We start from the raw sequence: 12633 nt of genomic DNA, 5'->3' as shown, positions 1-12633 counted from the left end.
ATCTAGGACTCCCATTTGCTCTTCAAAGCTGTAAACATCAATAACCTCATTTTAAAAGAAAGAATCAACTCCAGTTTGTTGTCTGAATTAATAGCACTATGTACATTCAGGTTTCAAGCTTGAGGGAAGAGAGAAATCTATCTGCAGCCTTGCCTCTACTATCTCATTTCCAGAGAAGATGGAGTTTCAGAAACACCCCAGGCTTAATGTTTCCCCTTTGCCTTGTTGCTAGGAGTGTCCTCCCTCAGCAGCCCACAAATGTCTTCTCAGGCATGCAACTCTCTTCAGGCATTGCACAAGGATCATAGGCTCCCAATCCTAGATTTTGGATCCTTTGTGATTCTCAAAAGTGTATGATTTAGAGGCTCCTTTTGTTTTATCACACTGTACAGCTGATAGGTATTTGCATCCAAAGATAGACTACACTGCCAACATAATGCAGACACAATTAATGCTGTTCTGTGTAAGCATATTGATCATGACTCCAAAAAAAAAGTGTAGTTTGCTAATTTAAATATTGAGCGATTTATTTGCTAATGTAACGTGAGAAGATCAGCTGGTTAAATAGATTGTTCCTGTGCCCTTAGCCTGCAAGAAAACTTAAAATAAAAATCAGCTATTTCAGAAAGTATGATACAAAGGAGACACAAAACTTGCAGAAATGCTTGAGAAAGCTATCTTTTTTATTACATTCAGCCCATGAATTCCCAGGTAATAGAGATTGACCAGCTGCATCCATCACTCTGTGGTAGAGATCTGAATGATGGTGACTCATGAAATCTGACCAAAGGCATTACAAAAGAAAGCATTAATTGTGACTTCAGCAAAAAAAAAAAACTTGAGGATAAGATCTATGTGTGTAAAAACTCAAATGTGTCATTGCTACTTGTACACTATTCGAAATTTAGCATAAGATAGATGTCTAAATGGGAAGAAAACCACAAGGATTCAGGTCCTATTTCCAGCAGTATGTACAATCTTTAAAATTTCCCATCATTTTTCTAGGGATTTAAAACCCTATGTAATTTTGAGGATCTATGTTGCGGCAAATACCTGAGTTCTGCATTGTTTTATCCAGTATTGATCTACCATCTAACTCAGTGTATCCTTAGATGTTCTTCTACATTGCTGTCAATAGTAGTTACATCTTGTCAGGAGTGTGTAGTAAAGAAAAAAATCAGCGTTTCTCCCAAGTAAACGTCTCTACAACAAATATGAGTATAATACAAGGCTGTCTTCGAAATTTAAGCAACTTTCAGATCAGTTAGCTATGGAAATAGGATATGGAAAATACCTATGGAAATAGGATATTCATGGTCATTCTGCTTGTGGACAAGTCCATCTGCAAACCATCCTTTCTACCCAGGAACTTTTGTGCCTGTCGACTGATTTGCATGCTAATTGATACTAAGTCAATGATCTCAAAGGTAAGACATTGTATTTTTCAGGAAAGGGGAAAAAAGATAGAAGAGTATATTAATGTTTTTCCTAATGAAAGGCCAAAACATGATCCTTCCAACATACTCCAATGAAAACTTCATATCTGAATTTAATTTTGAAAGCAAAAGTTTAATTAAGCGTAGCGGTTCTACTTCAAAAATAAACCTCCTATCAAGCATTACTCCTATGGTACTCCTCCAAAAAATCAAACTGCTGCTTGCTTTCAACTTATTTTGATACTGGGGTAGGAACTCTTCTAGGTCTCTGTGCAGCAAATGCTACAGTAGTGTTTTACACGTGCTGCCAATGCAGGTTCAGACACACCTGGCAATGTTTATTTGCTGGTTTTTAACATTCATGTGGGATGACTACACTCACAATTTTGGAGCAGAGCTTTTGTAAGGGCTGCACTCAGGTAACAAAACGTGGCTGTACAAGCAATCCTAGTTTGGTCAGAATATTTTTTCTTCTGCAGTGCTTGCTGGTTTTTGGAATGCTAGAAGTCAAATTCCAACGTAAGATATTATTGGCAGCAATAAATAACTACCAACTACTAATTCCTCCTAAATACTACAGTTAATAGGAGTGAAAATGTGCACATTGATATCTACAGACAACTTTGCCTGTGGGATTGAGCATTCTATAGTAAAGAAATTGACAATCCACTTGCCAGGTGCACACAGAGTCATCCTATCAGCTCAATTTATCCTCAGCTGTTGGAGAGAAACTTTCAAAAGCTTCAGTGTTACAGCATAATGACAGCAGCAGTGAAATCTCCATTGAAACTCGTGGAGTTTGCTTGGGTAATGCAAAAGGCCCACAAGTAAATGAAGGTTTTGATTTTCTGGGGAGGAACCAGAAGGATCCAGAAGCAGTAAGGCCTCCAGCCATGGAAATGTTGAGGGAAAATTCTGCACTGGGATTTCTCCATTTATCAATATTGGCATCCAAGATTATGTCTCCAAGAAGCATTATTTCCTCTCTATGTGATTTACTCAAACTGGGAAGGTTTTTTTTAGTTTGCCATTTAATTTTTTTCCCCCAGGCTGAATATCTGTCAGAGCACAGCAACACAGCAACAAGAGTTTTCATCATGTTAATTCACCTTTTTACTCTGTATATTAGAATTGGTCCTCCAGGTCTAGTAATATATTTGAGAAGTAATGGTGGGTAAAGCAAAAAAAATCAAGAAAGATAAGATAAGACTAAAATTACGTAGAGGTTGTATATCTTCTGTAATTAATTACCTCTGTATAATAGTGACAGAAACAACTTGTTCCTTGGAAATTTCCATCCATTCGTATGATGACAATATTTCTCACTCAGTGTGCCAAAAACTTTGCCAGGAAATATTGTGCAAGGCTAAAGACTGGAAAAATCAGATTCCCCTTGCAATTCTTCCACAAACTTCATGGAAAATCCTAAGAGGTATTTTATTTTTCCCATTTCCCCATCTGTGAAATATGAGTATCTTTTTCATAAATGTTCAGCACAGATGAACGTTTGTTTGCTCATATATAGGCCGCGCTTGCAATTATTGGATGGGAAGAACAGAGTAATAGTTACAATGTAATTACTCAGAGCAGGAAAATTGCTACTGATGTGTGAAACCTGATACTTCAAGGTCTTCTAGGGAGAAAATTCATGCCTGAGCTGCCACTTCCAAGTCAGAAGCTTCATTTACTATATTGTCTTCTATTTTCCATTTTCTTAGACTTGCAACTCATTTTCTTTTCGTTTTCTTTTCTTTTCCTTTCTTTTCTTTTCTTTTTCTTTTTCTTTTTTTTTTCTTTTTTTTCTCTATTCTTTTTTCTTTTCCTTTCTTTTTTCTCTTCCCTTCTCCCTTCCCTTCCCATTAGGCTGATGGAAGGGAGATTCAGGCATGCAAGTGCATTGAGGTCACTACCTGCTTCCTGACAGAGATGAAGTAGCTACGCACAGTAAGTGGATGGGAGAAACTGGAAAACAGCAAATCTTTTAACCACAGCAGTCTTCTGATCTCCTGAGAGATAGTTTAGCCAAAACAGCTCTGTAGCATCCAGGTCTGTGTTGCTTTTACTTGAGCACAAATATGGATTTTCTGTGGTTAAAATTTGGGTAGCCTATTAACAGAAGCAAGTGTGCAATTTGTGTAACAGTACCTCACGTTTATATCAGAAGGGCGTGGACTGTGCATGTCTAATGAACAACTGCAACAATAATGTTTTTTCTGGTCATATGGTTGATTTGAGTGCATAACTCTGTTGTTTGTGTTTTCAAACTAAGTCTGCTAATGAAAGAATGGGCTATGAATCCACATGCAAACAATGTGTTACAATTTGCTTCAAAAGGTTTGTGTACGTGTGACTACAATATTAAATAAAACATTATTAAAATATAGGGGTGATAATTCTTGTGTTGGCATAAATTCCCTGCTTTAAAATGTGTAGGATGAGTAATCAGACACTATTTTTCTGGATGATTCTATGATTATGGATTGATATTACATCCTCACTGCTCCCCCACAATACCAATAGTTGATGGTATTTACCATTGGGATGAATGTTTTTAAAAACTCTTACCATAGGTGGTTTGCTTTACGTAGCATTATCTATCTCAATTTAAAAATTTGAACACAGTGAAAGTAACCAAAACACAAAAAGTATGCCTAAGTATTTTGTAAAAAGCTTGTCATATCTTGAACATACAGTGATATGTTTAATGAAGAATACTTCGAAAGAATGGTAGACCAATTCTTGCCACTTACCTTGCAGCAATAGAGTGGTTCCCAGGGTATTTACAATAGAATACCTACTCTAATCAAAACAAGCCATTACATCTATCTCCTTGTCCCAGAGCACATCAATTATTAATTCTACACTATTCAAAACAGAGTTTTCTCTGAATTATTCTTTAAAAAATGTTCTTGGAAAAAAATTCCATGATCCCTATTAAGCAGTACATTCTATTGCTTAGAAAACATTTGTTACTGTCTAGCTGGACATCTGCTAGTCTACACATAAATAATGTTCTCTGTTTATGTTCAGTCAGAACACACTTTTTTTTGACAATTTTAACTCTTTTTTTTATCTTACCCATAGTGGATTTGGAGAACAGCTTATTTCCTTGCAATATCTAATAGGTTTCTACAAACTTTGCAGGACTTTAGAATATGAGAGATTTTGCCTGTGGTTCACTGGTTTTCTCAGTGAAGCTCTTGCTCCCACTTCCATGGTCCTCAGAAGTACCTACCCTGTATGTAACTTCACCAGTTTCCAAGTATGCAGGGAGCTGAGTCCTGGGTTCCTTTATGGTCAATTACAGGTGTCACAGCTCTTTTGGGGCTTAAACAGCGGTCAAAACAATTTCCCCTCACTGTGGCTCTGATCTTGCCATAGTTTTCTCATGTCAAGACTGAAAAGCCTGAATGCATATGTTTCCTTTTTTTAAAAAAAATCAGATTAATCCTACTTCTCTGTACTGAGTTTTTTTGTTTGTCCAAAATCTTCCTGCAGTGGGAATCCTAAAACCACAGCAGGCACTTCAGCTAAGATCTGGATACAGAAGAGGAAAAAGGTATTGTTTCACATGTCTTAAAGAGATCCCAGGTCAAACTGTATTTTTGAGGAAGCTTGACTGCCGTTGACTGGCATTCAGTACAGATCCTACTAAACCCCTCTTTCTGCTGGGCTAAAGTCTCTTCTGTCATTCCCTAAAGCATCAGGGCAGCATGATTAAGCACAGCGCAGAAGACAACCAACAACCCTGTGAATCACAGGCTTTTAGTATAAAGTCATGCCCAGCAGCCATTTTTTCCATGATGTCCACTAGTAATGTATTAAATATAAATTGGAAAATATTTACAGAGGATTATTCTTTTTTTTTTCCCAGAGTCTCTGTAGGTTTTTATTTTAATTTTTGAAAGCAACCCCTCCAAGCATTTCTTCCCTCTGAAACATAGAGCACTGACTCAAGTTAAGATGCAAACATAATTTTGAAGTGTCCCGAATCTACAAACATGATCACTTTGAAGACACCAAGGACTGTCTTTGGAAGGCTAAATCCAGGATCACTGATACTTAGACATGTATCATTTTCCATTTATAAGGCACCATGCAAATCCCAAGACATAGACAGAGCTTCCAGAATTCTTAATTATGCTGAAGACAACTGCAAGGTTCACTATTGATGAAGGTATCTAAATAGGAAAGAAAACAACAAAATAAATTGTGTTGACAGGCCTGCATCTGATTTTTTTTAAAAAATGTTTTTATAATTTAAAATAAAGTTTAGAGAGACTGTTTTTTTCAACATACCTTAGATTTGTCAGCTATATCAGTATTACATTTCAGTTTTTGTGTCATTATAACAGGTTTTCAGTAATTTTGTACAATAGACAGCAGAAAAGTTCAGAAGACAGAACTTTCAACAAAAAGTCTGAAAGTTACTTTATAGTAAAGCTAAAATTTACCTGGAAGTCAAATTAAATACTTCTGCAATCTAATAGGCAACATATATGGTATAGCTAAATAACAGGTGTCATAATAAATAAGTAAGAAAACAAAGGATAGTTGAAAGAATTGAGGTCAGAAATAAACAGAAAATAGGGAAAATAAATGTGTACATATTTTCTGTAAAACTGAGAGTACCAATACCTTTGAAATACTTGAATAACTTATGTATCTTCTTTTCTTTCCACTAGAGTTTTTTTTGTTATTTATTGAAAACTAAATTCCTAATGTTAACTTGTATAATAATTTACAGTTCCTCAGTTTGAAAATTATTTGACTTAGCAGAACCATTAAAGTAACAGAAAAAATAAAATAAACATTTTTAATGTAAATTACATATGCTGTATTGATTATGATCATTTTTTTAAAAATGTGTTTAGCTCAAACATTATAGTAAAAGATCCTAAAAACACAGGAAAAATTTGATCTCACATTTACTAGAAAAAATTGCATGTGACTTAGTGTCATTCTGAATGAACTGTACTTAGATTCATCTGCTTTAGAGTCTTGAAATAGGCCTATCTTGCTTATTTATATCAAAATGTTGAAATTCCGCTCTAAGTTTTCTTGACCTGGTAATAAACTTGCCTGATGCTTTAACCATTAGTTTATCTTTTTTTTTTTTTTTTTTTTTTTACAATAGAGTACAATATACCCAGGAACCCGTAGTGAGAAAGAAATATAATTTAATACAACTATATTGCACCTCTTTCAGTGGCATCTCTCTGACTTGAGCAAGGTTGCCATGAGAGCTTTGCAAATATTCCAAATTCTGATCTTCTCCTGATACTAGAAGAAACAAAGAAATGAAGACATTTTCTTTACATCTTTCTAAACTGAAATCCATCACAAACAGCTCCTTACACATGTACTGAAATATACCATATATCATCACCTCATTGACTTGAGGGAGTATTCTTCATTCTTCCCTCTAAATAACAGCTCTAAATAACAGCCCTCATCTGGTCTGTAATCCTGGCCAGTTTTTAACATTTTTTCCTGTGTGGCACCTTTCTTCAGTGTCTTTCAAGGCGGTCTGCCAAATTCATTGAAAGCAGAACATGGCTACTATGAAGACAGATTGTAATTCGCAGAAGTAGTCACTATTTGTAAGTCACAAAAAGGATGCAGGCAGATGGAGACAGCTACTGCAGCTACAAATTAAAGGGATTTGAGCCTCTGTGGCAAATTCGTAGTGTGTGTCAGAGCTGACTTGTGCCAACAAAGAGATAAGAAAAGCTTTGGGAGAAGTCTACCGCATGACAGGAGATACAAAGAAAAGCCTTGCACAAATGCTGGAGAGATAGTGGCCAGGGAGGTGGCAGCTGTAATTTGGTGACCTGTTCCGAAGGGATCCTGATTTCTGTCCGCATTTCTTCTTTCCCAACGGGAGACAGGTGGAAGCACATCTATTATCTCTGCCAGCTTCTGCTCCCTGGCCTTCTCAGTGAACACTGCAAAGAGGATTCATCTATTTCTTCCCAGCATTGTCAACCTTTATGTCAATAAATTATCCTTATCTGTTAGAGTTCCTGTCGTCTCCTCTGCTGACCTTTTGTTCTCTAGTTACTTGAAACATTTCTTATAATTTATCTTAACCTCTGGTGCAATCTTCCTGTCATTCTCTGCCTTTGCTTCTCTTTCCTTTATTTCACAGTGGCTTAACTTCATTTTGTAATACTTCCAGTCCTTTATAGATTTTGGTTTAGATCCTTTGAATGACCCTCTCCTGTTGAGGACTTATTGTAGCTCTTTCTGTATTGACCTTTCTGACCTTTTCATTTTCTTCTTTTTTAAAGCCAGGAGGGAAAAAAAATTGAAAAGACATTATTAGTATACAGCTAGCATTCTATTTACAGGTAGCTCAATTTGTGAAAGCATAACTGTTGTGTGAACTCTTCCTCTCCTCTCCTCTCCTCTCCTCTCCTCTCCTCTCTCCTCCCCTCCCCTCCTCTCCCTTCCTTTCCCTCCCCCTCCCCCCGCCCTGCCCCACCCCACCCCTCCCCTAATCAAATTGCTCTAATTGATGCTCTGCACTGTTTCAAACTCTTTCTGCATTTAAATTTTTGCAATTCCGACTTTTTTTGTGTTGCAAATTTTGTAGATTCTATAATACATGTTTTTGCATCTTGTTTTTTCTATGTTCTCAGTGCATGCACTCAACATTTTTGCTTTTTCATAGAAAATATCGTCATGCTTTTTCCACATTTGATGATATTTGTCACTTGCTCCTTCAGGGCTGTTGCGCAGATTGCTATAAGGAATTGCACCCCATGAATTTCCAAAAGTTTTGAGCTTTTGTTCACTGACTAAATCCATATTCTGACTTTTCTTTGGAGTATGCAAATATATCTGAAATGTGAAACCTCTCCTTCATGTGCTCTACCTTAAAACCTTAAAAGCTGGAGTCATTACTTCGGCTATCATTCCACACTCTGAACTCCTCAATTTACACCTCTTTACTTGAATACCATGTCCCCTGGCACCAACCACACCCTCAAAACCCACCAAAGTTTTAAGCTTCACTATATCTTGCCAAAGGCATAAGTCGAGGTGTTTCCCAGCATTTCTAAGCATACTGAGACAGGGAGGCTTTACAGAAGGCATAAAAGATAAATCCTATGAAAGAAAGAGAGTTTAAAATAAACTTTCTGATGAGATTTCCTTTCCCCTGGAGTGACTTTTTTATTTTTGTTGGAGTCCAATGTACATCTCTAATCTTAATAATTAAAAAACCATTACCTGTTCCTCTCATGTTAAAATATTTTTTTTTAGTTCTTTTCTTCTCCATCATTTACCATACACATTTTTGTTTCACTGCTAATAAGCAGTCACTCTTTTAATTTCTTTCTACTAATTTCAAATGAAGTTTTATCTTTATTCTCTCATTTTAATCCCTGTCTCTATTTTGGGAATAGGCAATCAAAAAAATCCATCTATTAACTACTGAATCTAGGCTGATAGATGTAGGGTTCAATCCTACTCAGCCACCATAAATCTCTAAAAAGCAATTCAGTAATCTGAAAATTTCCATTGTTATGGCTTTCTAATAGTGACCAGGAGTAGAGTGGAGAAATTTCCCAGAGAGTAAATAAAAAACCAGGGAGAGTTCAAAACTAATGGGTGTACACTAATTTCCTTTCCAAACTATTGCATGCAGAGACACTAATAGAAGGAAAGTCCTTCATATCCTGAAGCATGTATTAATATCTTGAAACAAGAGATGCAGCAGCATCCAATTATACTGTGTTTCAGGGATCACTTGTCCTGTGTTCTGAAACCTGCAGTTTAGTTTTACCAAAGGATGACATTTCATTTCCTTGATATCGGAATGTTAGGTGTTCATTCTCTAATTAAACAGTTCCATTCTAACAAAAAGTTAAATTAGTAAGTGTTAAAGTTGGCTGTACAAATTGTCTCTGTAAAGCCATAGACATTAACAATTGCATACTACATTATCTCGTGTCAGTAGTTTACAGAAAATTACCTAAAAATGTAATTAATTACAGTAAATTACCATATATTGAGAGGGTCAGATGAAGATTAAAGAGAAAATTGTGTTCACAGAACACAAGGAAGAAGGTGGTTTTTTAGTAACACCTTCTTTAAGACTAACTCCTGTAATTAATTAATTTTTAAATCATTTTTCATTGAAGCTGAAGTTCTTTATACCTACTTTTATGATATGTATATATTTTAACTACTCTTAAGATCATTGTTTCCTATTAAAATTGTCTCATTACAGTCAATACCAGTTTTGTCTTTTGGATTTTAATACAGTAATGATACCAATTTTGCTGCAAAGAAAATAAAAGTGATGGAATAAAGAAAGAACCTTTGATTGCTTTGCTTAGAAGAGTCACTAAATAGTCATTTTAGCATTATACATGACTTTGGGGCAAATGAATAAAACCACAGTTTTTTCTGCCTAGATGATTCTAGGTACTCACATACGAGTTCTAAGTGTCTATGTTTAAGAGAATATGCTAGAAACTTCAATGCAGCTGGCAAGGCAAGAGAAAATATCTTAAGAAACTAGGAAGAAACAGACCTACCTGTACATGTCCCAGGTATTTTCTTTTAATTCAAATATGTTGTTGTGATACACTAATAAAAAGTAGAGTTAATACTGTGCAGTTTATTTGCCCCAGCCTCTCAGGGAGCTGAGATATCATTCTAAATTCACTGTGCCGTATGGCCAGGGAAATAACCGGATCATTTACGTGTTTTCCAAGCTGACATAAACCATAGTTTCTGTGATCTGAAAGACAAATTGAAAAATTCTGAGAGCTCATTACTTTTTTAAAAGGCAACAGATAAGAATGCCAATGTGGCCCTCATGCTACAGTATGATGAAGTTATATACATTAATGGAAGTCAATCTAATAGGAAGCAACAAATACACTTTTTCTCGCTTGAGTTGCTCACTGGTCTACCTTTATTTAGTTTGAAACACAGCTCTCCTTCCAGCTCCCATCTTCCAGTTCATCAATGAGTTCTGTTAATCCCCACCAGGAGCTAAGAGTTGGCATTTATTTACTTTGAAACCTTATTGAACAGTGCTGAACCATATACGAATGAAAACAGACAACAATTCATTGTCTTGAAAACTGACTACTGAATATTTGATGTCTTGAATAATTTCCCTGAATAGGAAATAAAGCACTAAGCTGTACCAGTCTGTTGTTTTGTCAGGGGGAAAGCTAATTTGATTCAAGAAAACTGAGACATTGTACAATTAATTTCCAGCTCCCTGTCTAAGAAGTCCATCAGTAGCCCACAAAGACACATGTGAAGGTTTGCCACTAGTACAGGTATGGAGTTTTAAGAAGGACTCTTTTATTGGCTCTTTCTCTTACTTTTCTGAGTCTCCAAAAAAGAATGTGTTTTACACAGTCTAACAGTAATCAAGATTTTTGCTTACAGGAAAATCACTATAATCTTTGAAAACACTTTTCTGTTGCTCTTTAGGTATTTGCTTTTAGAAGTCATAAAGCAAGGAAAGGGAAATAGCTCCTGTGATCATACCCCAAAGTTATACTGAAGGGTTACAGAAATTAGATATCTCCTTTTGCACTAATTACTGTGTTAAAGAAATTGTTGCTTCATAGAGTGCAGGGGTCAATAAGGCACCGAAGACAGGAGGATAAGCTATACAGACCAGAACAACCAGTCCTTTCTGGAATGAAAATCAGGACTGAACTGTGGAAGAAGACTGTGAATAGAACTATTGGGATAAAGATATGAAATTCTTGCCTTTTTCATCTGAAAGTGGAATCTTCAGAGTAGGTAGAAGCAACAGTAAAAATGGTAGCCATTGACTGGTGGTGGGTGGTGGAGAAAGGTAACAGACAGTCTCAGTCCAATGGAGGATGCTCAGCAAAAGTGGCTTCAACAAACTGAGGTGAAAAGTCAAATTCTTTGAAGGACAAACTGGCTTTTAAAAACCAATCATTTACAACTGACCAGCATTCCCATTACAAGAAATTCTGGAATTGTTCATAAGTTCCCAGAAAAATCTGTTTGTTCCTCGTATCTATGAGAGGAATAATTTCTCGACCAATTATCAGCAAAAGCAGCGGAAAAAATTGCTTTGAGTCCTTAAAACATACTAGTGATAGGGGAAATAAGGCTATCTCTAGCTGAACAATACCCCTTGCTATCAAAGTATTGTCCAAGTTTTTATGAAATCACACAAGGAATGCAAATTTTTGTTATTAGAAGTATTTATTATCCTTTATCTGAACATTGTGCAAGTTTGTGTTAGGGACACTACTGGAGCTCTAATGAGCTTCCAGATAGACCCCAATACTTCTGTGAAAGAGCTTCAAAGAGCTTTTGAGCTGGAATTTCAGTTTGGTTTTTATCATACAAACAAGAGCACTGTATCTTGTGAGTCATCCGAGAAAAATAAAACGTTCATTGTAAAGTAAACAATTTTCTACCTCTGTTTATTTAGCCCAAATGGCTTTTTTGCTGTGCCCAGAATACTGAAAATCTCTTGTGCTATCAGTCTGTTTTTGCTCATAGTACATGGGACTCAAGCTAACTTCTGTCCAGATCTCTTTAGAGTTAACACAGATCTTGCCTCAGGATTTCTTGGATAACTCTTTTGCACATGGAATGAACTTAAAGACAGCAAAGCTAAAACAGTTTGCTAATTTTGATTCCTTCACATAAAGGAAAGAGTAGATATTTTTCAAATTAAAAAGAAACTAGGTAAACTAAATCTTTTATTATTCTCCAGAAATGGATCCTAAAATGAGGAAAGAAAAATATTCTAACAAGCTTTGTTAAAAACATTGGAAACACAATAAAAAATGCCATATTTACAGCATGGAATATTTTTAAACTGCTTCCAGGGCTACTGCTGTGTTACTTCTTGTATGTTCTTGACTCAAGTGTAGGGTTGAAAATTTTTGTGAGGTTAAAAATTAAACTACCTTACTGTAACATTAATGTTAGACATTTAACAGATATTAAATATTTCTAGCAGATATTTACTTAATTTACTTAATTACTTATCTAGCAGATATTTACTTAATATTTCCATGCATCACTTTGATTGTGCAGCCATGGAATAATTAGAAATACTAATTTCTGAATCCAAATTGTGATAAAACTTTTCATGGGATTTGACTGCATGCTTTTTAAATATATTATAAATCATAGCTGTAAACTCTTATCTTGGATGTATGGAGTG

Source organism: Corvus kubaryi, unplaced genomic scaffold (genome assembly GCF_017639235.1).
Source record: "Corvus kubaryi isolate FWS band 111438036 unplaced genomic scaffold, C.kubaryi_AGA036_p1.0 133, whole genome shotgun sequence".
In the NCBI taxonomy this organism is placed as follows: domain Eukaryota; kingdom Metazoa; phylum Chordata; class Aves; order Passeriformes; family Corvidae; genus Corvus; species Corvus kubaryi.
This window is presented reverse-complemented; position numbering follows the sequence as displayed.